Consider the following 6,000-nt stretch of genomic DNA (forward strand, 5'->3'; position numbering starts at 1 on the left):
TAATGATGTACAAAAAAGTACTCAGGGGCGTCGAGTTGGTGAGAGAGGCGCAGGGAGCAAGCGAGCAGGACCCTCCTCCTGAACCCTCTCTCCCTTTAATGAGCAATTATTTATGCTTCCGGATTTAGTGGTGGTATCATACCACCAGTATTGGCTTGTTATTGTTGTTGAAGTAATTTCTGCATTCTGGCCTTGATGAGCAACTCTAGATCTTCCTGTGTTAAGGTGACAATATTGAGTTTTCTAGCCCCCTTCATCATAAAGCTTCAGATTTAGGTGAAGATTCCCACAGACGACGCCAAATTTGTTCCTGTCTGAAGGCTATTAGATAATGCGCTGGCTCCGATGGGTGGTTGATCAAAGAATAATGAACTTCTTGAGATATGAAAGAACTCCTCGACGATCCTACGCACAACAAGACTAGCCAGCAAAGCGTTAGTGACCTAAAATCGGGGTGAGAATCCCTAGCTAGACCCTTTGACGCTCAAATCAGTCTCCTTGCTTGAAAGTGGAAGAAGAATAGTAGCCCAAATGAAAGAAAGTAGGATTTCAAATACAAATGTTTATGTACCTTGCCAGTGAAGAGGATTCCTCTTTTTATACCACCTCACATAACCTCCGCGATCGTGATGTGGTCCCCGATTTGTTAGAGTTTGTTAGGTAAGAGAAGAAAGTACAACCTGGGTGTTTCATGATAGTTCTGAGAAATATTTTTTTCTACATACAGATGTACCTTTTTTGTTATTTATGCTTCACACTATTACTGAAGTTGTTGAAGGAGAACGCTGTTGTAACTGACTCATTAATGGAAAACCAATTAGTTTTCACGGGAGATTTTAAGGGAATATTTTCCGATAATTGTGATAAGTTGTCAAAATGTTGTCTACTATTTGCTTGATGAATGCATCTCAGCCCTCCACCAGGCTGACCACACTACTTATTATTGTATTAATATGCTCAACTGTACATTAAATACTGTAAGAACTTGTTCAAAAACTAATATACTGCCCTTATTATGTCATAGGTTCACTTGAAGAGTCATATAATAAAGTATGTATGCTGGAACTATATTTTAGGGGTACTATACCTTCAAATAATTTAAACTCATTTGACCTTTAATAAGCTAGGCCTATACAAAGAGTAATATGTTCAATCTATCCTCATCCAAATAATAATGTATATATAAAGAGTTTTATTTGATGAAATATTATTAAGCCTGCCCGGGGTTTACCCGGCTCGGTGTTCATAGAGAACCTTATGTCTATTGAGCATTTACCTAGCCAAATGCATATCGAGAACTATATATATAAGGTTAAGCATCTCTGGATCTGTCTGGCTTTGCCCGACCGGGTGTTCACAGAGAACTTTATGTTCGTTCAGCCTTTACCTGGCCGAACGCATATTGAGAATTCTATAGAAGGTCAAGTATCTCTGGGTCCGTGCGGGCCTTGTCCGATCGGGTGTTCACAGAGAACCTTATGTCCATTCAGCCTTTACCCGGTCGAATGCATATTGAAAACTCTATAGAAGGTCAAGTATCTCTGGGTCCGTCCGGGCTTTACCGGATAGGGTATTCACAGAGAATCTTGTTGGTTGTTATTCGGAATACTGTCCTAGTTCCCCTGTATAAAAATTTGTACAAGTATAGAATTATCCTAGTTACCCTTATGATCTACTGAAGTTAAATTTGGATTGCAAACGATGCTTAATATTATTAATCCAAATTGTCCTTCAGAAGTTAAACTTGGATTGGAAACGATACTTAATATTTTTACTCCAAGTTTAACCGATGTGATTTTCCTAAGTTAAAATATATTACAGAAGTTATCAAATATCTATTTCAAAGATCGGCTTCCAGCTTAAACATGATGTGGCACTAGGCCTTCTTGGGTATGGGATCATCCACCACTTCCTAGACAAAGCCTTTCAAAGAAATTGGATATTTAACTTCTTACAGTAAACTAGGTTTAACTATAGAGACCTCAATAGAAATACAATATCGAAACATGAAATCGAACAATAAAATTGATAACAAAAACAATAGCCTAAAACCGTTAACCTCTTATGTTTGGTTTTCCAAGATCTATTCAAAAGGATGAACTAGTCATGATGCGGAAACAAAAACTAGTTATACCTTTTGTAGCTTATAGACCTCTTGATCTTCTATTGTATTCCTCTCCTTCTCTTAGACGTCGTGTGGGCGACGATCTACCAAGATGAAATCCACCCAAGCCTTCTCTTCTTGCTTCCAAGTTTTGGTCACCAACTGTTAGGATGTATACTAAAAGCCTAGTTTTTGGTATAAATATTTATCTAGAAATAAGAATCACATTGGTCAAATGTCTACATTTATGATAAATATAGTTGTTCAATTAATTTATATTGTAGATAACATGGTGTGTGGTGTCACACACAGAAGATCATGTTATCAGTTCTTTATAAATTATAAACAGTTGCTCACGACTAAGATGGAAAGGAACAAACCATTGGAATAGTCGTAGTGTAATTAAGTATTAGTTTATCTTGACTAATAAATTACACTAGTACACTCTAAGTGTATTGAGTAGGACCATTTTAGGTAAGTTCTTTTTATACTGACTTGATAAAAGAACTAGACCTTAGTTATTATGGAAGTGTGTTATCTTAATCCTAATATAATAACAAGTACATATATTTGATATTTATTTTTTTAATTTATCAATGGGTGAGATTTAGTTCGATAAATCAATAAGCCCTATAAGTTGGAAAATGATATCACTTATAGTGTGTGTTGTTGATTATAGAAGGAATCTGTGTCCTAGTGATCTATGTTGATAATGTCCCCAAGAGGAGCTCATAAGCATTGTCATGTTAAACCCTATATGTGAACTTAGTCCGACATGATGATAAGGTTGAGTGGTACTACTCTTGGACTAAGATATTAATTAAGTGAGTTGTCAGTAACTCATTTAATTAGTGGGCATTCATTATCTTAAACACAGGGAGACTAACACACTCATAATAAGAAGGAGCCCAAAATGTAATTTGGGATTGGTGCGGTAATTCAATAATAATTCTTTAGTGGAACGAATTATTATTGATGAAGTTAAGTTGTGTGTTCGAGACGAACACGGGAAGCTTAATTTCATCAGGAGACCAAAACCAATTCCTGCTCTCGGTCCCTATCGTAGCCTCTTGTATATAGAGATTTATACCCACCACATACCCACTTCTTACCCACCTTTATACCCATCCTATTGGGGCCAGCCAAGCAAGCTTGGAACCTAAGCTTCGGCTGGCCAATTAAATAGGATGAGTTGAGTTGGTGTGGTCGGCCCTAGCTTGAACCCAAGCTTGGTGTGGCCGACCACATCATATTAAAAAGAGATTTTTTATTAAAATTATTTCTTATGTGGATATCATGGTTTTAAAAAGAGAGTTTGAAATTTAAATCTTTCCTTTTATAGCTTTCTAGAAAAGATTTGAAATCTTTCCTTATTTGTAAATTGAAAGGTGGATTTTAATTTAAAGAAAACTTTCCTTTTTAACCATGTTCATGATTTAAAAGAGAGTTTAAAAAATTAAATATTCCCTTTTATAAGTTTCTACAAAAGATTTGATATCTTTCCTTATTTGTAGATTGAAAGGAGATTTTAATTTTTAGAGATAACTTTCCTTTTTGAAAATTATCTACATGTTTAAAAGAAATATTTTAATTTATAAAATTTCCTTTTTACAAACCACCATGAAGGGAAAAATTATTGGAGAAATTTTTTATAAATTTCTGGAAGCAAATTAGGAAGTTTTAATTCTTGCGTGAATTAAAATTTCCTTGATTGGGAGAAAAGGTGGCCAACCATTACAATTGAGAAGAGGAAATTATTTTTAATTAAATAAATTTTCCTTTTCATGGAAAAAGAATTAAGGAAGTTTTTATTTAAATTTCCTTATTTGCCAAGACCAAGGATTATAAAAGAGGGGGTAGAGGTGCCTTCATGGCTAACGACTCTATTCTTTTTCTCTCCCTCTCTTCCTTGGTGTGGCCGGCCATAGAAGTTTTCTCTTCTTCCTTTTCTTTCTTCTTCATTGGCTGAACCTCATCATCTCATGGAGCTTGAAGGTGGCCGGATTCTAGCTTAGAGAAGAAGGAGAGAAAGGAAGCATCCCTTGGAGCTTGGTGGTGGCCGAACCTCATCCTTTCATGGAGCTATTGTGGTGGCCGAATCTTGTTTGGAGAAGAAGGTGGCTTAGGTGGATTCTCATCTTGGTAGATCGTTGCCCACACAACGTCCGGGATAAGAAGAGGAATACGGTAGAAGATCAAGAGGTTATTTTTCTTACAAAGAAAGGTATAACTAGTAATTATTTTTCGCATCATACTAGTTTTCTTTGTATAGTTATTTTTGGAAATACCAAACACAAGAGGCATATGATTCTAGAGTTTTCGGATTTGTTTCGAAGTTGTGTTTCTTTTGTTTTATTTTTCGAATTTATGATTCGATTGTTCTTTTTTGTTAAACCTAGAGTTATTTAAGGAAATTAAATATTAGCTTTCCTTAAAAGGTTTTGTCTAGGCGGTGGTGGTTGCTCCCATATCCAAGAAGGCCATGTGCCTCGCCATGTAGTCCTGGAAGCCAATTTTGGGAATTAATATTTAATGGAATTAATAACATAGGTGGATTTGGATCAATAGTGTTAAGTTCCGCTTGCGATCCAAATCTAAACCATCAAGAACAGATAAGTTAAATTTAGAATCAATGATGTTAAGTTCCGTCTTTGATTCCTAATTTAACTTCTAAAGAACACAATAGGTTATTTAAGGAAAGGTTTGACACTTGTACAAAATTTTTGTATAGTGGAGCCGGTACGATTTTCCTAGGACTAACCAACACCAACAACCTCCAAAGGATGATGAGTTTCGGCCACCAACCAATCTCCAAGGGATGCTAGGAAATAATGCCTCCTTTCTCCTCTTCTTCTTCAAGCAAAATCCGGTCACCAAAGGAACTCCAAGAGATTGATGCCGCCGGCCACCAAAGAAGAAGAGAAGGATAATAAGAAGGGCCGGCCACAAGGAATAAGAGAGGAGGAATAGAAGATGTGTTAACTCATGAGGCATTCCTCCATCACTTTTATAATCCTTGGTCTTGCCAAATAAGGAAAGTTTTAAACATAATTAAAACTTCCTTATATTCCTTGTCAATGACTAAAAAGGAAAGTTTTAAAACAAAAAATTAAAACTTCCTTTTATGTTTGTCATGGTCGACCACCTTCTTATGCTCCAAACAAGAAAAGTTTTAAACACAAAATTAAAACTTCCTTATTTGTTTCCGGTAAGAAATTTTAATTAAAAAATTTCTCTTTTAAATCCCTTGTTGGTTATAAAAGAAAAATTTTATAAATTAAAATCTCTCTTTTAAAACATATGGATGGTTACCAAAAAGGAAAGTTTTATCAAAAATTAAAATCTTTCTTTTAACTACAAATAAGGAAAGATATCAAACCTTTCTCTTAATCCTTTGTAGAAAACTATAAAAGGAAATATTTAAAATTTAAAACTCTCTTTTAAAACCATGGCTTCCACAAAAGGAAATATTTAAAAAATTAAAATACCCTTTTAATGTGATGTGGCCGGCCACCTAGCTTGAGCTCCAAGCTTGGCCGGCCATATAACATGGCTCCAATTCTTGGCTTGCCTGGCCCTAGCTTGGGCTCTAAGCTTGGCTTGGCCGGCCACCATAAGATGGATAAGAGGCTTGACTTTAAGTGGATATAAGGCTTTATAAATAAGAGGCTACAATAGGGACCGAGAGGAGGAATTGGTTTTAGTCTCCCAATGAGCTTGAGCTTCCCGTGTTCACCCCGAACACCCAACTCGAGTTCATCAATAATAACTCCTATCACTAAAGAGTTATTATTGCACTACCGCAATAATCCCATATTACAATATGGGCTCCTTCTTATCATGAGTGTGTTAGTCTCCCTGTATTTAAGATATCGAATGCCCACTAATTAAATGAG

The sequence above is a fragment of the Zingiber officinale genome, chromosome 8B, assembly GCF_018446385.1.
Source record: "Zingiber officinale cultivar Zhangliang chromosome 8B, Zo_v1.1, whole genome shotgun sequence".
In the NCBI taxonomy this organism is placed as follows: Eukaryota; Viridiplantae; Streptophyta; class Magnoliopsida; order Zingiberales; family Zingiberaceae; genus Zingiber; species Zingiber officinale.